The sequence below is a fragment of the Camelus bactrianus genome, chromosome 13, assembly GCF_048773025.1.
Source record: "Camelus bactrianus isolate YW-2024 breed Bactrian camel chromosome 13, ASM4877302v1, whole genome shotgun sequence".
NCBI lineage: Eukaryota > Metazoa > Chordata > Mammalia > Artiodactyla > Camelidae > Camelus > Camelus bactrianus.
Window position 1 is genome coordinate 60,547,080 of NC_133551.1, and position 26,863 is coordinate 60,573,942.

A 26,863-nucleotide genomic window follows, 5' to 3' on the forward strand; every position below is an offset into this window, starting at 1 on the left:
TGAGCTATATCCTTTCCCCTTGGAAACTCTTAGCTTTTATGACAAAGCATTGTTCTAGTTCTCCTTCTGCCTTCCTTGATACTTTCTTCTTTGTCAATCTCCAAGTTGTCCTCTGTCCTTGCCACTCTGTTTATGCATTTGTGTTAGGAGGTCATCTCCTCTCTCATGTCTTTAACTACAGCTTCCACGTATTAACTCCCAGATGTGTATTTCCATCTCTGAACCCCAGTCCCAGAATTCCTGTTGAATCACTCCACCTGGATATCCCTTCTGTACCTCCAGCTTTTTATGGACTGTTGGTTTTTGGGAACTAGTGGTCAAATTAGTACAGCTTGTTTCCTCTTTGCTTAGAAGACATGTTTATAGGTTTTAAGGATGGATTTTTATAGATTTTTAATGATGGAATCTTTGCTTTTCTAAGGAAGATGCGTAGCATACTGGGCAGCATTTTCCTTCAGGACCTTAATGTCCTTGTAAGTTAAAACAAGGAGGCTAAGCTTTTCTTCTGCGCACTCCCCTCAAAGCCCTCTGACTTGCTACCTTTTATCCTGACTCACATATTTCCATTTACTCATTCACTCAGTCATTTATTCAGCACATTTCAGGGCTACTATAGGTCTGCCAACATTACCAAACATTGGCTCTGCTATTTTCCCAGTTCACTCAGATGTAAGGCCTTAGTTACTATTGACTTCTCTGGACTCCCTGTCTCTTTTCATGCTAAGACACTCTCAGGTCCCTCCCTGTCTTTTTCTCCTGCTACTCCAGTTACAGGTCCTTTTGCCTTGACCATTGCTTCTACTTCCAATCTCCCTACCCAACTCCATTCTGTTCTTCTTTGCTTAAGAGAGATGTAAAGCATCTTCCTAAATATTCTATACTCTATAACTCCACTTGTGGGACTCTTATCACTTACTGACTAAAGTACAAACTCAACTTGATATTTAAGATTCTGTGACCTGGCCCTACTTGTCTTTCCAGCCTTGCTTCCTGCTACTTTTGTAATAATGTCCTCATCTCATTCCCCAGAAACATCTCATTATTTTCTGCTTATCTGCCTCTGCTCACACTGTCTGTCCACTTCAGACATAATACTCATTGTCTTTACATGTCCAAATCTTGTTTTTAATGTTTAGTTATATGACACTCCTCTATGATGCCTTTTGTGATTTACTTAACCAGAAGTAAACCATAACTTCATTACTTTTTACTTTGTTTTATATTTATGTACTTATCTCATCTCTCCTATATGATGAAACTCTTTAAGGAGAAACTATTTCTTATATCTCTGTACATCTTCTACAGTGCTATGGCCTTTGCACTTCGTAGTTACTCAATAAATACTTGTTGAGTGAGATAATTTTGCAAATAATATTCCTGGAGGCAGAAAACTAGATTGTATGACCTTTTGAGGTACTTGCCAATCCCATGACTTATTTTCATAGATTTTTGTAGATTCAAGAGCTGAAAGTGTCCTTATAGATACATTTTTCTCCTATTTAAAAAAATATATGGGGGGAGGGTATAGCTCAGTGGTAGAACACATGCTTAGTATGCACGAGGTCCTAGGTTCAATCCCCAGTACCTCCATTAAAAAATAAATAAATAAACCTAATGGCACACCCCCCAAAAAGGAAAATTTCAAACATGTACAAATGTAGAAAGGATGATATAATGAACCCCTGTATGCTCACCACTCAGCTTCAACAATTACAACTCATGGTCAGTCTTGTACTACAGTCTGTACTACCACCTACTCTCTCATCCTCACTGGATTCTCTTGAAAGAAATCCCAGACAGCTTATCATTTAAATTGTAAGTAATTTCATTATGTAGCTTTAAAAGATAAAAGATAAGTACTCCTTTTTTAAAAACAAACACAGTATGCAGTACATATCAAATATCCAGTTAATGTTTATATTGCTTTCTCTCTCTCTTCCTTCATCTGTGCCCCCTTTTCTCTCTAAACATTTGGTTTATTCAAATCAGGTTCCAGAAAAGGTCCATACATTTATTTGGTTTATATGGCTCTCAAGTCTCTTTTAATCTTTGGGTTCTGTTACCTCTTTTTTCCATATATATTTTATATATATATATATATTTGTTGTTATTGTTGAAGAAAGCAAGTCGTTCTGTAGGTTTCCTATTCTGGATTTTGCTAATTAAATTTTTACGGTTTATTTGTTTTTCTGTCTCTTGTAATTCCCTGTAAGCTGGTTTTTAGATCTAGAGCAGCATTGTCTAATAGAAATATTCAAGCCTCAAATGAAATTTAAATTTTCTAGTAGGCACATTAAAAAGTAAGAAGAAACAGATGAAATTCATTTTAATAATATTTTTTATTAACCTGATAGTTGCAAATTATCATCTTAACTAATGTAATGAATATAAAATTATTGCAATATTTTACATACTAAATCTTTGTAATTCGGTGTGTATTTTATACTTACAGCACATTATCAGTTTGTTTGTTTATTTATTTATTAAAGCATATATCAATTTAGATGAGCTAGCTACATTTCAAGTGCTCAATAGCTACATGAGTGTAGTGGCTACCTATTGGATGGCACAACTCTGGAGGCTTGACCTAAGTCAGGTTCCTGCTTTGGCAGTGTAATGCAGGCAGCCTATAATGTCCAGATGTCTCTTTTTGTGTTGTAAGTGGTCATGGATAATGATTACCTAAATCCTTTACTTTAGTAGATGTTTGCAAAATGATGATACTCTAGTTCTGACATTCTTTCTTCATTTAGGAGCTGGAATATTTCAAAAAAAACTTCCCTAATTAACTCTTTGGTTACTCTGAGGTTTTTGACTTGTACAGGAAAGTCAGGATAAACACTTGATTCTTTACTTTTATTTCTTTATTTGCTTGTTTTCAAAATGATGAGTTGGTTCCCTGGTATACTCCATAAGGTATCAGTGAGTTTTTTTTTAAAGCATCATTATGAATTAAAGGGTTTAAACATATTTGATATGTTTTAATCAATTGTAGTTATTCTTATTGATATTCAATTTGTCCCATCTTGAATGAGTGGGAACCTCTTCAAGTTGGCTCCTGATGCCTTTTGACATAACTACAGTAGTTTTCGATAGTGTTCCTTGCTTTCTAGTATAAGATGTTCCAGACTCATACATTTCCTGCCCTTTAGTCAAAGAGCTCTGGATGCTTTTAGTGAAATACTGTATTAGAGGCCACATTTATTGCCTAGGAAACTGAAGGCTGGAGAACTAGAATGATTTAACCAAGGTCACACAGATTTAGCAGCATAATCTGGCCTAGAACCCTGGACTTCTAGCTCTTAGCTCTATGCCGTTGCCACTTTGCCTTGCTTCCTCTACCTAGTTTCTGTGACAGGTGTTTTAACTGCATTTGAGCTTCTACTCTAGGCCATCCAGGGAAGATAGGTTTTGTGGGTCACCATTGGAGATACAATCAAACCTCATTAATTTGGGCTAATTGGGGTAAATCCTAGTAAGAGTGTTGTGTGTTGTTTTTCTTTAGGTGCAGCTGTTACTTTGAGTCATAACTGAAACTAGGCTAATAGTGTTACTAGGTTATTTTGTTAGATAGAGGTCCCTGTACCTGGTTTAATAAATAGATGAGAATGAAGTGCAATTTAACTTTAATTGTATGTAAATTAGACTCCTGAAATGCTTAAAACAGCTCATTAGACATTTCTCCCTGCAATCTTATTTATACAGTGTTTCCTTAGCCAGACTTTTCTTTTTTATAGAGTGCAGAGGTAAACTTTAGCTCAGGTCTGAATTTGTCTCAAGTTTTGAATGTGTGTGGAGTCTATATTAATGAAGTGTTGCCATAAAGTTCAGAGAACCTTGGGATATTTGAGAAAGTACAGAGGAAGAACACCTGGAAAGTGAGACAGTTGGCATTTTCAGCCTACCAGAATGCAACTCCTTGCATTTGAAAGTAAGCCCAAAGTGCTTTTGAAAGTCGAAGAGCTTTCAGAAAGCTCATTCACCTACCTGAAAAGTAGTGTCTCTCTAGGGCCTCATTTAGAGATAACTGTGTATATTGAGAGACAGAGAATCCAGGTGTGCAAGGGTTGACAGTGTTGCCTTTTGGCTCTGTAGTGCAGAGTAAGTCACTTGACCTCTCTGAGCCTCAATTTATTCATCTATAATGAGGTAATTAAAATTGGGAATAGTAATACATATTCTTTTTACCTCACACATTTGTGAAATTCATATCAGCTAATTAAACAAATGACAGTAGGTATTATTGAATTAATGGAGATGATATCAAAGTGCTTTTTTAACTAGAAGTTTTGTACGACCATAAGCATTATTAGAATGGTATAGATTAGATGCACTAATACATACTAATGAGCAAAAGCATGATTGCAGAAGGAGGAGAGTCAAGATGTCTGTCCAGAACTTTTAGCTGTTTTACGACAGAGGCATACAGCACTCACACCTCAGGAGCCTCTGACAGCATCATGGTTTATAGCATAGTACCACTGCTGATGGAAGACCCTGAGTTACCAAGAATAGGTTAAATTATATTTAGTATATTCTGTTTAAGAAATAATGGATATGCACAATATATTTTACAGAGATTTTCATAAAAATGACTTCAAGAAGTATAGTGTCTAGAGAGTTATTTCCATTATCTGACAGTTCTACCTTACATGGAGTCTCTTGTTCCCTAAAAGCAGCTAACACCTGCACTAAATGCCAACAATTTACATTCTTTATCTATATTTACTCCTGTATTTCTCCCAATAATCCCATGACGGGAAGAAATTAAGAAACCTGCCCACAGTTCTGGATTAGGATCCTGGATTCAAGGGAACAATTCTTGTAAAGAGCATTATTGGGACAATTGGTAGAATTTAGGTTTGGACTTTATGTTAGATGATAATATTGTATCATTGTTAAATTTCCTAAAGCGATAACTGGACTGTAGTTTGTTCTGCAACCTACCATCAAATGGTTAAAAACTTAGTAGTAAAGTTGTGTGTGTGTGTGTTTAGAGAAGGGGGGAATAAAAGTAAATATGAGAAAATGTTCATAATTGGTGAACCTAGGTGAAGGGCATAGAGGAGTTCTTTGTACTATTCTTGCAACTTTTCTCCAGGTTTGAAATTATTTAAAAATAAAAAGTAAAACCAAAAAAAATTTCTCAAGGACACACAGCTAGAGTTTATAAGGGTTGAGATTTCAACTCCAGCCATTTGGTTCCAGAATCCGTGTTCTTAATCACTGCTATTTTGCTGTTATATTCATGGTGCTAGATAAATGAGGTAAATCTGTACTAAATTTTAAGTAAGTAGGACTGTGATTGGATCCTGAATATTGAGCTGTTTTAGCAGCTCTGCTCCTGGTTCTTGAAGAATAGGTTGATTGTATACTTTATTGTGTAAATCAGTTCACTTAAAAATTTTTTTAATTGAAGTATAGTTGATTTACAGTGTTATATTAGTTTCAGGTGTACAATATAATGATTTGATTATTTTTTAAACCAGTTCATTTTTTTAAGAGTAACAGGGAACACTATTAATAATTACTCTGGGACAATTGATGGAAACCAAAATGATGGACACCCTGGAAGAACACCTGTTGGCAGAGTTATTTTTAACAAATGTGACAAGACATAAATAATTGCTTCATTATAATTGAATTTTGTTTACCATGGATTCTTGTTTACACAGTACACTTTTTTCTCCTGACTACAAACCTTAGGCCTTCACTTGATTCATTTTCATATTTTTTTCCTCTTGATTTTGTTAATTCTTTTGCTTCCTTCCAGACCACTGGGAAATACTCTTTGCCAAACTCCATTTCCTCCAAGTCTGAAAAGCATCACCAGGAATTTATGTAACACTTGTCTAGTTTTTTAAAATATTGGTGTTTAAAACCATAAATCCCCAAACAACTTTATTAACGTGATTTCTGTAAGGAGAGGAACTAGTAAAATGCATCTGTATTACGAGATTGGTAGAGAAGTATTACTGTTGTCCAACTTCCCGTAGCTATTTGGGGCATGTGTATTGTATGGTACTGGAGGCTGTGATAATGCTTGGTAAGAAGGATTATACCAGTTTAGAATCAAAGGCAAATGTGCTATTTTACTGATCTGTTGCCCAGGTAGTTAGTGTCCATTGCTGTTCTTCTGATTGTGCTTATTTGCAATAACGGTCTCCTGGACTGTGTCCAGTTAAAGATGTTGACCTTCACTGACAGAGGACTAGTATTTTTGGTCAGTCCCTAAACAAGCTTTCAAAATGATTCTAATACAATCTGCTTTGGATTTTTAAAGCTCAACTACTTCCTCTTTGCTTCGTCATCCTCACACAGAATGAGCATTCACTCAGGCAGAAGGTGGGACAGGGCAGGGACTCTGAAATTTAAATCAGATAGTTTTCCTTCTAGTTAGCTACTATGTTATAAGGTTTGGGGAAGAAGTGGATAAAACAAATGACTAGCATACTTTTTTTGGGAGAGGGGATTAGGTTTATTTATTTGTTATTTTAAATATTTATTTATTTATTTTAATGGAAGTACTGGGGATTGAACCAAGGACCTCATGAATGCTAAACGTGTCCTCTGCCACTGAGCTATACCCCCCCATACCTTTTATTTTAAACTACTAAATTTGACTTTTTTTCTTAAATCATGAAATATGCTTTTATAGTAAGTCTTAATTGCATTTTTATTTTTAAAAGTAATGTGTATTTTATAGTTCAAAGCTGTTAAATTTTATTCCTGATTTTTTCTCTAAATTCAGTGAATTGCTATTTTTAAATGGGTAGTGTTTTTGTTTTTGTTTTTACATCTAATTTAATGAATGAGAGTTGCCTCTGAAACAAGTTTTTATTTAATTAAAAAAGTGGTCTGTATTTTAAAGACAAATGTGTATGTTACTCAGGTCAACCATATATCAATCAAAATAATAAAATACTTATCAATTTTGTATTTTTTATTTGATGTAGTAAATCAAGAAATACTTCTGAGAACATATTATGTACAAAAGACTGTGATAGATAGACATGATCCTCTGTCCAAAAGAAGCCTATATATTCTAGGAACACAGAGGCACATGAACATGTCGCAATATTGTGATATCTCAGATCGTTATATTTTGGATCCTTATCTCTGCCCTTATTCTAGTCTTGTAGCCATTTTTTAATTTACAGTGGTGTATTAGTTTCTGGTACAGTTTATTCTTCATTGGCTCCCACTCCTTTTCTCCTTGTCTTTTCTCTGATTCTTATTTCACAGTCAGCAAGAGTCAGAAAGACCTTTTTATTTTTTTAAGATTTTTTTCTTAGAAGATTCTGTTCATCTTTCTATCCACTTACCCAGTATTTATGAAGAATTGATGGTGACAGTGTTCCTTGGCACCTCAGGATTTAGGAGATACTACCTTCCCTCAAAGAACTCACAGTCTATCCCTGTTATAACTGTAATGTGGGATGGATGCTGTCAGAGAGGAAAATAGAGTGCTGTTGAAGCAGTAGAGAGCTTAATTAATTCTGGGGAAGAGTCAGGATGGCTTCATGGAAGCAATTACATTTGAACTGGGCAGGGAAGGATTAATAAAATTTCAAGAAGCAGGAAAAGAAAAAAGAACTGAAAAAAAGGAAGGTATTCCAGGAAGCAGGAAATGTCTTGATTGAAACCACAGGCATGAGAGTACAATAGTGGCTGAAGTGTAGAGCATTGGAAAAGTGTGACCAGCAAGGAGGCTGAAAAAGTATATTGATATCAGATAGTCAGAGGCCTTAAGTACCACAATAATTGTTCCACTCTGATTTTTCTGTCTCATTCTAGTCCTTCTAAAGTCTCCAACTCACCTTCAGTTCTCAGATGAAAATTTGCAGGTTTGCATGTGTATTAGGTGTCAGTATGGCTGAGATTTGGTTATACAGTTCTACCTCTCTCTGTGCTAAGAAAGACCAGTCTTCATCTGGCTAATTGTTGGGAGGCAGCATTCTGAATGACCTCCAACCATTCTAGGCTTTCAGAGAAGGGATTCGGTCTCAGTGTTTTTGAACAATAAAAAGTAGCATCTTTCTACAAAAAGGGTTGGAGATGCTTAGCCTCATTAGCAATTAGGGAAATGCACATTAAAACTATAGTGATACACTGTTTTATGTCTATCAGATTGGAAATTAAAGTCTGACCAAAAATGTGAGTAAGGATATGAAGCAAACAGAACCCAGCAAGCAGTAGTGTAAATGGGTACAATTATTTTTCGAACCAATTTGGCATTATCTCATGATTGAAGATGTGCTTACCCTATGACCCAGCAATTCCACCCCTAGGCATCTACCCTAAAGAACTCTTGCACTTGTGTAGCAGGAGACATGTACAGAAATGTCCATAACAACACTGTTAGCATTAGCAAAAACAAACCAAAAATCCAAACTGGGAAAAATCCCAATATCCATCAACTCTGAATTGGATAAATAAATCACGATGTGGCCATACAGTTGAATACTGTGTAACAGTGGAAATGATTAAATTACAGCTATAGCAACATCAATGAATCTCAATAAATCGTAGAGTGAAAAGTTGCAGAAGAATATACGTTATGATTAGATTCATGTAAAGTTCAGAAACATGAAACTAAATAATATAATGTTTAGAGATAAATGTGATAAAGTTATACAGAAAAACAAGGGAATGGTAAACACAAGTGTGGGCGTAGTGTTATAGTGAAAAGAGAAGGAGATGGGTTTGGGGAGAGACATGCAGGGAACTTTAAAGCTAATAGTCATATTCTAAAACTAGGTGGTAGGTACACTGATATTGGCTGTGTCACTATTCTTTATACCTTACATATTAATTTAAAAAATTAATATCTATAAATTTTAAAGCATTAAGAAAAGGTTGGTGATACTTGATCTAGTCTAGTGTTCCCCCTATTCTGCTTTCACACATAAACACATTTTTCAGAATGTAAAAACTGAGGCCCAGAGAGATTAAGTAATTTAATTGTTCAAGAGAGAAAGCTTATCAGTGACAGGTTGGTCTCAAACTCAGTGTGGAGCAGTTTCTATCATTTTATGTTGCAACTTTCCCATAATGTAGATTCTATCAATCTATTAGAAGTGCTTCCATTTGGATTACTGCCTCAGTCTTTCTCCCCTTCATGTAGTACGTTCTCCACACTGCTGCCGGAGAGCTTTCTAAATGCAAATCCGATCCAATCATGTCACTCTGGCCTCAATCTTAAGTAGTTTCCAGTAACCTTCAGCACATTCCAGGTGCTATAGTGCAGCATACGAGGCTCTGTGCCTGAGTTTCTGTCTGCTTTATTAGCCTCTTCACTGGTGACTTCCTGTGCCTCAGCCACCAAGCTATTTGCTGTCCCTGGAACACTGTCTGTGCACACGCTTCTCCCTCCACCTGAAACTTCTTTTAGCCAACTCTTTTTGTCTTTTAAGACACACTTTCTTAACTGACCCCCTTCACCCCCAGTCTGAGCCGAGTGCCTCCATAACACCTTGAACTAACATTTGTGGTCACATTTATCACTCAGTATTACTGTCCCCCTTTTAAATTTGTCTCCTTCAGTAGCTTTCAAGCTTCTGAGGGCAGGGGCAATATTGAATTATACCCTTTGTGTGTGGCACAGTGCCTGGTATGTAATGTTCATTGAATGAATGAATGAACAAATGAATGAATAATTGGATATCACTTTATACAGATCCCACATATAGTTGGAAGTTGTCATTTGTTTGCCAGATTCTCACCAGCTCTCTCTCTGTTTATAAAGACAGGAAGGAACGGAAAAAAGGGAAAGAAAGAAAGACGAACAAGCTGGTGGGTGAGTAGGTGGGTTAGGAAGAAGTACTGAGAGGAGGGAAGCAAGAGGTTGATTTGGGAGGGAAAGGAAAGGTTCAGAGACTTAATAACATTTTAGGCCAAGTGCCTGGAGAGTTTAATAACAGCCTGGATTTCTTTCAAGTTGTGGACATGTGCTGATTTTCATGACTTACCCTATTCTGACCTTCCTTAGCCTTTTTGGGAATTTATCTTCTTTGGCTGATAACTCTATCATTTATCTTTCTTTCCATTAGGTAGTAAGAGCTTTGAGATGCATGAATAGAAGGGAGGCAGCAGATAGCTTATGTTGCTCAGGGTGACCTTGGTTTTTTAATTTTATTATTTTTTTTAATTAAAAATTTTTTTTTATTTTTTGCCTTGGTTTTTAATTTATAACATCTCACTCTATCACCTGATATTTCCTAGGGCTTAGAGAGTATATGTAGATACTGTCTTGTGATCTGGTGAGCTACACAGAATCATAATTCTAAAACAGAGTTTGAACTTGAACTATTCAGATTGGGTTCTCTTCCCTCAGGAAGAGGTGCTGTAAGACTGGCGGTCTAGACACCCTCACCATCCTCACCTTCGTGAGGGTCAAAGCACAAGAGCCACTAACTGTAGCTTCATTCATTGATAAGTATTTGTTGAGCATTTTTTTTGTGCCTATCATGGTGGTAGGAACTAGGATCAGAGATGACTGATCACCAGCCTCAAATAATTCACAGTCTAGTGGGAGAGCAAGTAAGAAAACCAGTCATTTTAATGCAGTGTGATGGGATACGCATACACAGGATGTTGTGGAACTTTAAAGAATATGTGGGGTAGGGGTACCAAACTCTGTTGGAGCAAGGCATGTCAATAGATATATAACTTGAGCTCAATCATGGAAGATCCTAGAAGTTGGTGGGGGTTGTGGTGAATGATTAGACTGGAGCAGAAGTATGGAGGCAAGAGAGAACATGATGCAATGGGGAGCCATGGGAAAGTCTATAGGACTTCAGGGAAGGGTATGTTTATATGAAGATGTGACAGGGGATGAGAGTGGAGCCATATAAAGGGACCATATTGTGAATGATCTTTTCTACTTTCCTAAATAAAAAGGATTATCAGTAGAAGTGTTTTTATTCATCTAATGTTAGATGTTTTTCTTACTGTTGTCTCTTGAGCAACTGAGTTTTAGCTAATGTTTTATTTCTTTGGTTTGTTCTTTTTATGATACCTGAATTTGGAGCCTTCTTTTTATGCTTTAGGTAACTCCACTTTGAGTACTATCTAGTCAAACCCCACACTCAGGCATCGTGGAGTGGATGATGCATTGCTGTGAAGGCAGCTTGGAAGGGGGAGGATTTAAATGACCTTCAAAGACTAATGTCAGGCTCCCATGTCAATGTCATTGCAATTCATGCATGCATGGAGAGTGGGAAAGGGAACTTAATTATGGAGGAGGGGAGCCGTAACCCTGCTTGAATGGGTAGTTGAAAGTCCTGGACCCGCCCCTTAGCCTCAAAAAAGAACTTTCTTAACATTTGCTGCCAAAGAGGTCATCGGGAGAGCCCACATAAATACCATCCTCCCTCTGGAGTGTGTGAGCAAGTCTTATTCTTTTGCTTCCACAGGTGCAGAATAGGTTCACCAAATAGTATTCTGATCTCTATTGAACAGAATTTGGCATCTTATTGTCCTTTTCCAGAAAATCAGCCCCTTTAAAGCATGGAACATGGCAATTTTAGGTCAGCAGGCATTTAAAGACATCTTTTTACCTTTCAGGGGCTGGCCTAATAAGCTATATTTTGTACAAAAATACCAGTGTTATCAAGATGAGACTTGAATCATTTAAATCTTGAAAGGGGCTTAGTTTTAGCTGCTGTTATATCTTTTACTTGTGAAATTACTTCTTGTCTTTTAATGGCACTCTCCTCCTGGAGAACTGTGATCATCAGATATCAGGCTTCATTCCTTCTGCTAACCTTTGGTAACTGTTCAGAATTCATTACAGTGTTTGGGGTGAGGGAACTCACAGTAACCCATGTCACTGTCCTTTTGGAACATAAAATAGCTTTCCATAGTTTGCCTGGTTGACAGCAGAAGCCAGCCTTATGTAGTCAGTAACTCTTCCAGCATGGCTACAGTCCAAATGACCAAAGGAGTTAGTCATAGTCAGGCTTATCAGTTTCATTAATTTGTTTTGAGAAGTGGTATCAGAGAGGCAGAGCCACATCTTTGGCTCATTAATACAGGGATCTGAACAGAAGAATCTGTTTCGGTGAAATTCTTGAGAGTTGCTGAAAACCCATGATGTTTCTTTGTACGTTAAATAGAACTTTTCTACTTTGGAGGGAGAGTGCTATACAAACATGGTCCCAGTTGTTACCAGTACAACATATGTATTCATACAGTTCTTGCTATTTCTAAAGTCTGGAAAATGCTCTGTGTTAATCTAAATAAAATTTTAATTTTTCTAAATACATATTCATATCTTAAAACAACACTCATTGACAGATTTTGGTAGGAGGTAGAAAAACAAAGCTCAGTCTTCTTAATTCCTCATCTGTGAAGCTTTTCCCCTTCATTTTAATAGAAGTTCTTCAGTGCACAGACCATGGCAGAGCCATTTTCCAAGCAGTCCATAGAGATATAGCTATGCAGTTTACTTACTCTTGGTCACCAAGAAAGAGTGAAAATCAAAGAACCAGGTGGCTGCTAAGGGAAGATGTAACAGCAAACTTGAGGGGCTAGACCAGAGAGCAGGAAGAATGTTTGGGGGTGATCTCAGGAAACTACAGTTGACAGTAACAAAATAGAAATTAGGTAGTGGAAAATTTAGGCTACTATATGAGAGACATGCTCCTAACAAATTTTGACTTGGAATTGTCTTTCTGAGTAAAGCTTTTGTGATTATTGAGATGCCACAGAATTCATCTCTTGGCTTTTTGTCCCACAAAGGCATCAGAATTTAAAACAGACCCTTTAACATGATTTATGGCAGACAAGAAATACCAGTTCAGTTAGGACAGGTGTTACTTAATTACCCTTCTCTGTGAGAGTGGGGCTCTTCCCACTAAAATTGTTTGTGGGTGAAATCACAACAAAGATCCATAAAGTACAGCCTTACACATATATATATATATATTTTTAAACAGACATCAGTTTCTTGAATTTTTTCTAATGTCAGAGGTTAATTTAAAATATTAATGCTGAAAAGATTAATTTAAGATATTAAATCTACTAGGCAAGAATACATATACATATTGTAATTACTTCCTTTTTACAATTAAAGTAATTGGATTATATTTAATGAGCTATTTACATTTAATAATTAAAAAAGACTTATCTTTTCAGTATTCCCCATATGCAGGGAGAGATGAGGGAAAACTCACTTCTGATATAATTATCTTTACTTGGGCTAAAAGGAAAAACAACTGTGCATTTAGAAAAAGGGTCAGAAGAATATTTTAAAATATACATACAGTTGTTGCCCCTTATCCGCAGTTTCACTTTCCACGGTTTCATTTATTCACAGTCAGCAGCATCCAAAATTATTAAATGGAAAATTCCAGAAATTCCAAAAGCAATTCATAAATTTTAAATTGTGCACCATTGTGAGTAGCATAATGAAATCTCATGCCATCCTGTTCTATCTTGCCCTGGACATGAATCATCCTTTTGTCCAGCATATCCACACTATGTGTGCTACCTGCCCATTGGTTACTTAGCAGTCCCAGTTATCAGATGGGTTGTCGAGGTGTCACAGTGCAGGTGTTTAAGTAATCCTTGTTTTACATAATAATGGCCCCAAAGTGCTTGAGAAGTGATTCTGGCAGTTCAGGTATGCCTAAGAGAAAGCTGTGAAGTACTTCCTTTAAAGTGAAAAGGTGAAAGTTCTCCACAAGGAAAAATGTACTGTATATGGAGTTCGGTACTTTCAGACATCCACTGGGGGTCTTGGATATCTGAGGATATCATCCTCAGATAAGAGGAGACTACCTTATACAGTTTAGGAATTACCCATAGGAATGTGTTTTGGTTCATTGTAGAAGAAGATGAAAGATTAGGCACTTAAAAAAAAAAAAGCAAATCCTGATGACAAGATTTGATGCGCTGAACAGCACACAGAAAATGAAACTTAAAGTGATTTTCAGGGATCCTGTAGATAAAAGTAACCTGTTAGAAGTGACGGAACCCCAAATGCCTAGGTGTTTGAAAACAGCAGTTTGTTTGGAAAGCAACAGCATCTGAACATGTTATCTGAGGCTGGCACTTTAAATGAGCCAGTGTTGATGTTGTTTAAAGTGAAAAATGTGAAGTCCCTGAGCAGCTGGCTAAAACTGGGTATAGAGAGAGAGAAAGCAGTGTGTTATTCTCATTAACACCATTTCAGTTCTAGGGTAAATATGTCAAGAAGGCTTTCTTATGTTAGCATGCAGTCTTTTTTTGAGGGGGAAGAAACTGGGGTTTGGTGGCACTTGTGTATGAAAATGAGAAATATGGGCATATTTGTCTAACTTCTTGGTTTGGGTGTTCTGTGAAAAGTCAGTGGTGTCATGGACACGAATGGACCTGGGTTTAAAAGCTGACTGTGACTTTGATAAAGTTGCAGAACTGCTCTTAGTTTTTTAGTTCTCTCACCTGTAAAATCAGAATGCTATTAGCTTACCTTACAGAAGTGTTTTGAGGATTAGAGATATTCAAGAAAATGAAAATGAATACTGACACATTTTAGGAATTCAACAGATATTTATTGGGCAGAAACTATAGGATACAAAAAAGTTTTAAGAATCCCATCCTTGACTCCAGATAGCTGCTGATGTTACTACTGCTTCTGTTAGATTTAAAGATATTTTGTTTTTCCATTCCTGTATTCAAAGAGTTGTACACTCCAGAAATCTGCTGCAGTATAGAATGTAGTGACTGCCATAAAAGGTTCTGCACACTTCCTTGGCACTTGTAAAGAGGGAGAAATGATTTCAGACTGGAAGAGTCAAGGAAGACTTCTTAGCAGTGGTGACATTTGCCTTGGGCCTTTAAGATGAAAGTTTTTTTTTTAAAGAAATGCCACAATCCAGATAATAGTACCTTTGAAACTATTTTGCTTTCAAAGTACATAAAGTGAAAATATTGAATTGACTCTTGACTGTGATTTGGAAGACTGATACCCTTTGTCTTAATCCTTAAAATTGGCATAACGTAAGCAGAGGCCATCCATTTCTTTCTCAGCACTTGTCTTCACACTCCTGGAGAGCCTGTTTCAGAAGGTAAGAGGCCCACCTACTACTTGGCCTCCACTGAGACCAAAGAAAAGAGAACCAATTAGGGGAGCCCTTTGTGTCATGCTCAGTGCTTTTAATTTGACCTGCTCTCCTTAAATTATTTTATTACCCCTAGGAGGTGAGTCCAAACAAACTCGGCGTTCCTTTGAATTAGCAGTTATGAAAGCTATCAGTTATTGGGTACCTACTGAATGCTAGACACCCCTCTAGAAGGCTTATGTATGTTATTTTATCCTTAGAACCATTCTGTGAGGTAGGTTTTATTTTCCCCATTTTACAGATGAGGCTCAGAGAGATTAACCAATGCAAAGTCATGTAACTAGCAGCTCAGGGAATCCTTGAGTCTCTTGACTGAGCATGCCTCTGGGTTCACCAAGCTGTATTGATTTTTGAATATGGTAAGCACCTATATGAGTGTTAAATTTAAAAAAGAAAAGAGAAATTTTCTGTCGTTTTTCATTGTGATTGTTCAAAAAGTTAACAATACATTATTCAAATATGTTATATGATTATGATGATGATATTCTACCTATTTGTAGTGCTTTCTTATTTGTTTGCTTTAAGGATACACCAACTTTTTCCTGTCATTCCTTTTAAAAGTACTCCATGGTATACACATATTGAAGATAAATTTAAATTAATCTGACTTTAAGAATTTTACAATACCTTTGTATGATTTGGGACCTTGCAAAACTAGAGTGGAAATCAATCCTGATTTAAATAGGAAGCTTGCGGCTTGGATCCCTGGGAGAAAGGAAATAAAGGAGGTGAGCCTTATGATTACCCTGGCTTTCTGTCTAGATGTATATTTTGACCATGAAGCAGGGTGGGGGATCCCAAGCAGAGCACATTGGTCTTGCTGAATTGAAGAGTCGAAAATTGTAGTTCGGGGAGGCTAAGGCAACTGGGAGGTATGGAGTGGAGTTTTGGAAAAGAGGGAGCTATGCAGAAAAACTGTTCTGGAAGTCTCCTCAAGGTTGAGGCTTGGCTGATCACACACATGCCTGGGGTCAAACTAGAGGAGGCTGGGGAAAAATTGACCAGGAAGCTATGAGCTAACTGGTCCTCGTGCAGGGAGTTGGTTGAGTTCCTCTCAGCCAGAATAGAGAGACCATATTACTCACTCTCCAGCAGAGATCTGGTAGAGAGCATCCAATAGAGATCTCAGAAGGGCCATATCTTTGTATTGGGGCTAAAATACCCAGAGTAAAGGGTATTTCAGATCCACCCTAACAAAGCTTAAAAAGAAGCCTCAGAAGTACTAAACTGAAAAGTAACTTAACTGCCTACCAGAACAAGGCCCAACACTCTTGAAACCAAGACAACAATGCTAGATACTCAACACTTTAAAATTTTAATTTCCAACATCCAATCAGAATTCACCAGACTTGCCAGGAAAATGTGGCCCATAATTAGAAAAATCAGTCAGTAGAAACACTCAGAAATGAGAGATGATGAAATTACCAACGATATTAAAACAGCTGTTATAACTATGTTCAAGTATTTAAAGAAAAATATGAACATACTAATTAGGTGGTAAACATTGTAGCCTTGCAAATAAATAGTGGAGTGTGGTTCCAGTCTCTCTTATTTTTATTATCTTTGTTCTTCTCATGGTGTTGATGGTTTGGTAAAATTTGAATATTGTCTTGTAAGTCTGAGTTATAGAATCATGTCATTTTAGGGTTGGAAAGAACTTTCTAAAGATCATCTTGTTCACCTTCTCATATTGTAGAAAAAGAAATAGTATGTTTCCCTGGTTCTGAGACGTACATTTTCTCCGCATTTTAACATCTGTTGAATCATGACACATCTTAGATTTGATGAAATACCTTAAAACCCATTAGAATTGTGCTTTTTCTATAAATTCTAAGTGGTAGACTTCTGCTTATGTTACCTCCACCTGGAAACCTAGAAACCTTTCCCTTCTTTTATTCCTTTTTTTTTTTTTTTTTGAGGTGAAGGTAATCAGGTTTGTTTATTTATTATTTTTTTAATGGCATTAACGGGGATTGAACCCAGGACCTCGTGCATGCGAGGCACGCACTGTACCACTGAACTATACCCTCCCCACCTTCCCTTTATTCTTTATATCTAGATCCTGGCCAGTTCAGATCTTTATTTCGGGAAGTCTGTTCAGTCTTAAGGTCACAGCAATCTTTTCATCCTTTCTATTGTCATCACTGACTACATCATTTGTTTGATAACTGAACTTCTGTTTATTTGCTATATTGTTACTTAACTGTGATTTTATTTATCTCCTCAGTTAAATTATAAGCTGTTGGACTCAAGGGAGGAATTTTATATTTCTTTGTGTCTACCTGATAAATATTCATTGATTGATAAGGGTGCTGTAAGTAGTTGTTAGCCATTAATACAATCTGAAGCTTATTAATAGTGTTATTTAATGGTTAAGAGAACCACTTATTTAATTAAATGCTATAGATGTAGAATTAGTCCTCCTACTTCTCCTTCTCTTCCTCCTCCTGCTGCTGCTACTACTACTACTGCTGCTGCTGCTGCTTTTGTAATTATCTATTCTGTGTCAAGTACAATGTTAAACATTTTATACATGCATTATTTCATTTTTCTTCACAACAACCTTACAAGAAGTCATACTAATTTTAACAGATTAGGAAACAGACTGAGAGATTGACTGCTTGCTACAGTCCCAAAACTGAAATTTGGCGGTAGTGGGTTGAAATCCACACTTCTGTCTCTTAATGTCCATGCTCTTGCTGCTCTCTGCCACTGCTTATTAGGTTTTGAGGGTTTTGGTAACTGCATAACAAATGGATGGTGGAAAGAAAAGAATGGGTACTTACTTTCCTCTCTGTTCAAGGACTTTTACTTATAAATCCCATGTTTTGAGTGGTGAATAGACCTTGTGAGAGGAAGTAGATGTACAGCTGCCCTTTGCTGCTGACTCTTAGTTGCTGGCAGCTTGGCCGTTAGTAATAGATGAGTGTGTGACACTTTTTCAGGAATGAATTCTTGTTACAGCTAGCAGAATAGAATAGTTTATATGGAATTTCATGGCAGTTTGCTCCATAATTCCACTCACTGTGTTCAGATGTAGTTGTGATTGCTAGGTCTCTCTCCTCACTTAAGTTGGTATATCCAGGACTACTGCTTCTGTCTGCTCCATAGCCACACAGTGTATTTATATATTGCCCTGAGCTGTCAGTGAAACATTTTGCTAAATTTCCTTTTTTTGTTGTTGCTCTGCAACCTTTTTTTCCCTGGCCTTTCTCATTTATATAAAACTTTTTTTCTTTTTCGGCCTTTCCACCCCAGAGAGGGAGTAGTTACTGCAGAGAGAACTTATAATATGAAAAGAAGCATCATAGAGGTTAAGATGCGTGGTTAGACAGCAGATAGGTTGAAATGATACTTACTCTCAGTGCCTGACATATGATTCAGCCCTGATTATCTCCTTCCTCCCTTATTTTCAAACTTACCTCTCTGTCCAGTCCGCCAGTAGGTGCTCTAGAGCCTTGTCTATAGGGAGCTTAACCTAGTGTAGTAGTGACTGCTGCTTACAAGAACGAGGAAAGATAGGTTACAGCCTAGCTTCAACTTCTCCGTCCTGGGTAAGGTAATAAACTGGGATTAGACACTCTTCCATAAAAATCAGCTGTGTCTTCCCATATGGTAGCACATGACCAGGGTTGGCTTCCTCCCAGGTACTCAAGCCCAGGTTCTTGGAGAGGAATGTATTTTGTGTCTATCCTCTTATCTCAAATTCTTGGCCACCACCAACTGGAGCTCATTCTCTTCTATCATTGGCTATAAATAAAGGAAGTTCTTAAAAATAATACTTCATTAGGACTTATGTGAGTTATTGACATATTTCTAGTAATCTTATGAACTGATTTGTTGAGGTTTGGTACTTTGTTTTATGAGTTGGTATTCTTTTTTTCAGAGCAGTTTAGTTGTTTTTCATGTTAAACTCCTGTGTGAATAGAATGCTCAGTTGATGACCATAGCTGAAAGAAATCTGATACTTGAGTACCCACAAATGTTAGGAATAAGATTTCTTCATTTCTGAGTAAAATCATTCATAATTTGTATTTATCCAGTTGGAGTAAAAGTAAGCCTATTTATTGTTCTTTCCAGTTTTATTGAGATATAATTGATATACAGCACTGTATAAGTTTAAGATGTACAGCATAATGATTTGACTTACATCCATCATTTTGTATAGATACAAAATTAAAGAAATAGAAAAAAATTTGTGTGAAGAGAACTCTTAAGATTTACTCTCTTAACAATTTTCCTATATAATATACAGCAGTGTTAATTATATTTATCATGTTGTGTATTACATCCCTAGTACTTATTTATCTTATAACTAGAAGTTTGTACCTTTTGACTGCCCTCATCCAATTCCCCCTCCTCCTGCCTCTGATAACTACAGATTTGATCTCTTTTCCTGTGAGTTTATTTGTTTTTGAAGTATATTTGACCTACAACACTATGTTAGTTCCTATTACACAACATAGTGATTTGGTGCTTCTGTACATTTCAAATGATCACCAGGGTAAGTCTAGCCAGATATGTTACCAAGCAAATATATTACATTGTTACTGACTATATTCCCCACACTGTACATTTCATACCAGTGACATTTATTTTGCAACTGGAAGTTTGTACTTCTTAATCTCCTTCACCTATTTTTCTTTGCTCCTCCCCTCTGGCAGCCACCTGTTTGTTCTCTGTGTCTATAATTCTGTTTCTGTTATGTTTGTTCATTTGTTTTTAGGTTCCACATATAAGTGAAATCATACAGTTTTTCTTTTTCTTTGACTTATTGCACTTAGCATAATACTCTCTAGATCTATCCATGTTGTTTCAGATGGCAAGATTTCATTCTTTTTTATGGCTGAGTAGTATTCTCTGTGTGTGTGTGTGTCTGTATTCACTCACACACATCTTCTTTATCCACTCAACTGTTGATGGGCACCTGGGTTGCTTCCATATCTTGGCTATTATAAATAATGCTGCAGTGAACATCAGGATGCAGATATCTTTTCAAATTAGTATTTTTGTCTTTGGATAAATACTCAGGAGTGGAATTGCTGGATCAAAAGTAAGTTCCCTCCCTTTTTTTAAATTGAAGTGTAGTCAGTATTACAATGTTGTATCAGTTTCTGGTGTACAGCATAATGTTTCAGTCATACATATACATACATACATTCATTTTCATATTCTTTTTAATTATAAGTTAAAAGTAAGCCCTCTTAGATGGATAGTTTGGAGTATTTCATACCATTCCATTTTGATGAATTGGAAATTGCTAGAAATTAATGTTAGATTAGGAAAGTAGAATGAACTTTGTGTCCGTGACTGTAAGTCATCAGTGATGACGATGTAGATCCTGTGTAATTTAAGTGGATACATAACAGGGAACTTGGGCAAAGATGGAGATTCAGGAAATATTTTACATGAATAAATCTTTTCTTTGGAACTTAGAATACTTTGCATACAAAATCTGAGTCTCGCATAGCACCTCTCAAGCATTTTTTAGTGCAGCTTGCAGCTGAACTAAAAAGATGAATTGAAAGTTTTTCCCCAGTTGCTAGTCATCGTTAGACTAAGAACTAGAATCCAGGTTTCTGACTCACAGTTTAAGTGTATTTTCTTTTGGACAACCAGATGGATCCTACTAAAAAGAGCCTAATTTGGGCCATTTAAAAGTCAGTCTTCTATGGAATAGTTGATACTAGAAGAAACCAATTTTGAAGGTAAAAGTGATCCCCCAATTTTCGCTTTAAGAGTAAAGCTATGATTAAAGCCTGAAGCCTAATAAAGGTAAGAACAAAAGGTGGTATTGTCCCCAAAAGATAATAGAAAGTTATGGAATTACCAGATGTGAATGATCCTTGATAGATGTACAGTGTGTTCAAAGAGTAAGATACTGTATTTTAAAAGTCCTGTTTCCCTGGGCTGCTTTCCCCAAAGCAAATCAGGACAAGAAGGGGCCTTACAATTTTTCTTTTTTTGGTGAGGGTAGGTAATTACGTTTATTGATTGATTGATTCGTTTATTTATTTTTAACGGAGGTACTGGGGATTGAACCCAGGACCTCGTACATGCTAAGTACACACTCTACCACTGAACTATACCCTCCCCCAACCCTTACAATTATTGAATGTAGGTCCCTTATGAAATAGGAAGTTTCTCCTGGTTTTACATCACAAGAAAGCTTTTTTTTTCTTGGTTCTCGCAGTTAGATACTTTTCTCTGTCTACCCTTCGAGTTCCATTTGTCTTGCTAGCTCTTTTGGACATTACTCTAGTGACCTAAACTGATTTGTCAGTTATTTCTTGTGTTTAGAGAGAGTCTGGTTATATTTGTAGGCTCAGCCCCACCCTGTATTTCAACAGGAAGTGGGTGGATACTTAAGTCTATAGTGAGGCATTCCTCCTTGTGATTGTTGCATGATAGTGAGGACTGCTATATGCAACAGTAAATTCATACTTCTTGAAACATATTAGTAGACAGACTTAGATTACAGTAAACCTGCGTGTTGTCTGTCATTTTGAAGTCAAATGATTATTTGATTTTTCAGTCGAGATTTTGAACCCATGTGGAATGCATATTCTTTTAAAGAAGTTTATCTCTTGAAAGAGAAACTAGTCTACAAAGTAAAGCTCTTCTTGTATGCCCCCATCCAAAGTGTTGTTAACTATAGAACAGTGGGAAATGCTGAAGTGAAAGCAGAAGTCCTAATTGCCACACATACAATATCCCCACGTGTTCTCATCCCCTGCTACTGCTGATCAGCATTTTGGGGGTATATTTCAAAGAGGAACTGCCTTGAGAAGCACTTCTGTTGTTACGGTTATTGCTATAGCTCAGATATACTTGCTTTTGGATGTGACCATCGAAATCTGCAGGTGTTATCAGTGACCTTGGCTCTAAATGAAGCATTGTTTATTTATTTATAGTAAATAGCTAGTAATAAATATCATTGCCAGAATGATCAGTCGTCTGTCTTATGTCCTATAATAACAGGAATTCAGAATGTGGGGTACAGATGAGTGCATCCTCCACATGCAGCCTTCCTTTATTACCTTCTTCCACCCTCCCAATCCCTACCTCTCATCTCACCCTACTCCTGCCTTAGGCTGTTGGGATCAGAGTTGAGAGTTCAGAGTGTAGGGTACATGTCAAAGCCTCCTTTTGACTTTATACCGATCAAATGTGATATCTAAATGTTCCATGATAACTTCAAATATACTGACTTACAGAATATTAGTTTGAAGGGACCACAAAGAATACCTCATCCAGTTTCCAATTCAAAGCATGAATCCCATCATGGTACTGGCAGTTTGGACTGTTCAGTATACTGCCAGTCTGTTGCTGGGAAGGGATGCCTTAAGTCTTTTATTTATTCTCAGACTCATTCTCAAGTCCTTTAGGCTGAAAATAGCCAGGGGTAAAGATGAGGGTTACTGCTGAGTCTGCTTGGATGTCTGGAACTCTTCCAAAGCCAATTTTTCCTTTGGACTTCTTTGGATAGCCACCTCCCAGATTGGTTTGGGAAGCTCCCAGGGTGTAAATAACTTAACTCCAGGACTCTGTCTGGAATGTTCATTTTATCATTCTGGATCATACCGGTCCTAGTAACTAAATGAATCTCGATCTGGAAAAGGGTTTGATTCATGACCATAATCTATCCATCTCTACAGTCCATAGACCTGCCTTTGGCCTTGTGTTCTGAAGGCAAGTGGATATTGGCCAAGTGAGGAAGTTATGGCAGCTGAGGCAGAAGCAAATCCAGGAATTTTAGAACTTCGTAAAGATCATCCAGCTTAGTCCCTTTATTTTGCAGGTGAGGAAACTGAAGCCCAGAGTGAGAATTATATCATCTTTGACTTAGAAGGCATTGTAGAAGTCATCCAGTCTGACTTTTCAACAACATCTTCTTACAGTCTAGGAAACTCTTCTGCAACATGCCTTATAGCTGGTCATCCAGAGGATGGTACAGGGGAACTCATAACCTCTGAAGAGAACCCATTTAAATATAGGACAGCTCTAATTAACAGGAACTAGCTTAATTGAAATCTACTTCCTTGTAACTTTTATCTTCTCAGTGTTTCTAATTTAATTCCTCTCCTATGTAACACCCCACAAGGTAAGACCTTCTCAGATCCCCAAATTAGCAAATATCACTATAGCATATAATTTTCCTAATCAAAGTAAAGTATAACTTTATATACAAAAAGAGCTTTATTGATTCTGTGAAGACAGGGCATTCTGCTTTCACGTGGAATAATGGAAAAACTTCTTTTTCCAGCTAAGAGCAGCTACTTTCTTGGTTTTCTTCACTTTCTCTTCATTACTAGCACTAGCATTTAGTTCTTTTCATAATACTTTTAATAAAGAATCATACATTTTATCACTTTGTGAATATAACTGTACGAAACTATCAGGAGAGAGCAACATATAGGGCTGAAGGGCTGGACTTACCCCTGCAACCTGTCTTGGTTTCTCACTTCATATTTGCTAGCTCTGGTGGGCATCTCCATTTCTGTTGTCTCCTTCATAGCCTGGGAAGAGATTCCCCACTGATCTTCTTACCTCCAGCCTTCTCTTGCCCAAATACAGCGTCTCTTCTTCTGTTAGAATGATCTGACTAAAATGCAAATTTGACCATGTCACTTCCTTAATTCAGTGATTTCTCAATACCTAGTGCTCCACCAATTTTCTACTAAATGACTACTTATGGTAGAGGAGCTTTTCTCAACTGGATTTTCATGAGAGAATTAAACCCTAATGCCATTAGGCACCCATTGTATGTAACGTATTAACTTTTCTGCAGTGCATCTGGAATGGTGCTAGCTCTGTATACTCTTGAGGAGAACTGAGAAAATAGTCACTCTGATTGTATTCTTTGTTCTGTGGTCCAGGTGAGGAACCCAGTATAAAAGAGTGGAGGAGAGAGAGAGTGTGTTTTTCAGGAGGTCCAGAAACATGGCTGGGAGCAACCTCCAGGGAAAAAAAAAAAAAAAGAACGTACACATTTTTTTTTTAACATTTTTTATTGATTTATAATAATTTTACAATGTTGTGTCAAATTCCAGTGTAGAGCACAATTTTTCAGTTATACATGAACATATATGTATTCATTATCACATTTTTTTTCTCTGTGAGCTACCATAAGATCTTGTATATATTTCCCTGTGCTATACAGTATAATCTTGTTTATCTGTTCTACATTTTGAAATCCCAGTCTATCCCTTTGCACCCCCTGCCCCCTTGGCAACCACAAATTTGTATTCTATGTCTATGAGTCTGTTTCTGTTTTGTATTTATGTTTTGTTTGTTTGTTTGTTTTTTATTTTAGATTCCACATATGAGTGATCTCATATGGTATTTTTCTTTCTATTTCTGGCTTACTTCACTTAGAATGACATTCAGGAGCATCCATGTTGCTGCAAATGGTGTTACGTTGTTGGTTTTTGTGGCTGAATAGTATTCCCATTGTATACCACATCTTCTTTATCTAATCATCTGTTGATGGACATTTAGGCTGTTTCCATGTCTTGGCTATCGTAAATAGTGCTGCTAAGAACGTACACATTTGTGTTAAAGACTAGGGTTTTATCTTTAAATTTACGTGACTGTTGCATTCTACTACATAATATGTCCATGGTTAAAAATGTTCTAAAATATTTATCAATGAATAAAATTGATTTTACAGGAAGATTTGCCTAAGGTCTGTGAAACTTCAAATACCTACCTTTTTTCTTAGCCCTGTACTGGACATTTTATATATGTTACATATATAACATATGAAGCTGAGTTGAGTCAGGAACCTTGGGAGTCTTTGCCCATTTCTAAGTTTATCTTCACTGGAATGTAGGATTTTTTTTTTTCTCTTGGTCATCAAATTACTGTTGTGGTTCAGATCATGTGTAATTCCATACTTCTTTGGCAGAATACAAGTAACCTTGATTATCTGAAGGAAAAATGAGCAGTGATACAGGTAATTCCATAGGTTAGGGAATCTTGTCTTTCTTTAGTGGCTCTGAAACATATTAAATGACTTTTTTATTTTTAGTAGCAGATTCACTTTTCTGATTGTTTTGTCTTGAAGGATATTGACATATTGTAATTTCTTGACTTACTCTAGCTGGTTTTGGGAGTTTTTTTGGCAAGAGGTTGCTATCCTGCTATTGAAAACTTGATTCCAGGTGAACCCCACCCAGATGACATAGAATTGACTTCATTTGTGTCTGCTTACCCAAGGCACTTGGGAAAGCATAAATGCTAAAGTACCAAGGTGTTAAGCATTGCTTCCCCAGCCCCACCCCGAATCTGACTTTTACCTAGCCATCTGGAATCCAGTTTCCATTAGGTATCCAAAAATAATGTCTGAAATGCCTTGTCAGTGGCCACTTTCAAGGGATCTGGCTCCTTTAGCTCCTCTGAGAAGCTAGAACAAGTACTGAAATGATTGCTAATGGAGGAAGCCATATTTTCAGCCATCTGGCTATACTCCTGAATTTCTGGTTCTTCCAGAAAGCTTGAAATTTGGGAGTCTAAGGGCATTCAGAGGATGCAGAGCTCTGTGAAGTTCTTTTATTTGTAACCCTTTGCCTCCTTTCCTGTTCTAAACTCTCTTTTCAGTATTGCTAAAGATTCCATCTTAATACCCAATACCCTTTACATTATGTAAAGGAGGAGATGAGTTAGACTGGAAGGGAAACGCCAGAGTTTGGATTAGAAAACCTGTTGAGTCAAAGGGGAACTTAGCAGAGGAGCGGAATGAAAATTATTTCCTTAGACAGTAGACAAATATTCAGGAAACACCTCTGCACCCCAAAGATAGGCACAGCTGCCACAGTGACTATTAAAGGGAGGTTCAAAATTATGAGCAAACAGCTGATTCTCTTGGTTCTTGGGTTGTTGCTGTTGGTGACAGGAAATCTTGTTCCCCAAGCTGCTTGCTTCCTGTTTTATTTTTACTCTTAGCAGATCAGAATGTCCATAACAAGGAGCAGTCTGTTCCAAGGGTTCTACTCCCTCTGAGCTTGAAGGGCTTTTTTTTTTTTTTCCCCTTCGGTCAGACAATATGTTGGTTCACTTTTAAGATCTATGATGTTTAGCTTGGTTTAAGCACTTCATATTCACAATTAACTTTCTAGTGATGAACTGATAATCTTTTTTAAGATATGCTGTAGGTAAACCTCTTGGGGGGTTGTTTGTTTTTAACAGGAGTTTGTAGTCTTGGGAACTTGGGTATGTTACCTTTATGCTTTACCTTTTCTTTTGAATTCACCATTTTCCCTAGCATGAAGTCCATTAGGCTTTTTTAGATTTCTTTCGTTTCACAAGATAGGGAAACTGTTCCAGCCCAGTGTGCCTTGGCTGTAGTCATATCCATTTTGTTGGATAAAAAACCTATCCTTGTAAAGCTAGGAATTTGGTAATCTAACTCTAAAACAATAGCTCAGCATGAACCTAAAGTGCTGGGGGATTTCCTAGGGAAAGGGGCTCAGCCGACAGGGTAAGAAACAGTAACTGGAAGGTTTCCGGATCTGCTCCAGACACTTCCTGCTGTCTCAAGAGCCTTTTGGCCCAGGTGTGTTGAACCGGATGGGAGAGAGAAAGGGAGCTGTGGGTAGAAGAGAAAGGACTAGGGAATCTTATAGCACAGTTTGCTTGTCATCGTGTTTGATCTATTGAACGTGTAAAAGTTTCCTTGATATTCTTTCATTCTGTCCATTTACAGACTAAACTTTAGTAGTGTTAATAGATACTGGCAGTATTTAGTTGTACAT

General features: G+C 37.0%; 1 protein-coding gene across 3 annotated transcripts in view; it reads left to right on the forward strand.

Moving 5' to 3' along the window:
- WASF2 (WASP family member 2) overlaps positions 1–26,863 on the forward strand; it is a 61,283-nt gene that overhangs the window by 14,040 nt on the left and 20,380 nt on the right. The gene's annotated exons all lie outside the window — the stretch shown is intronic.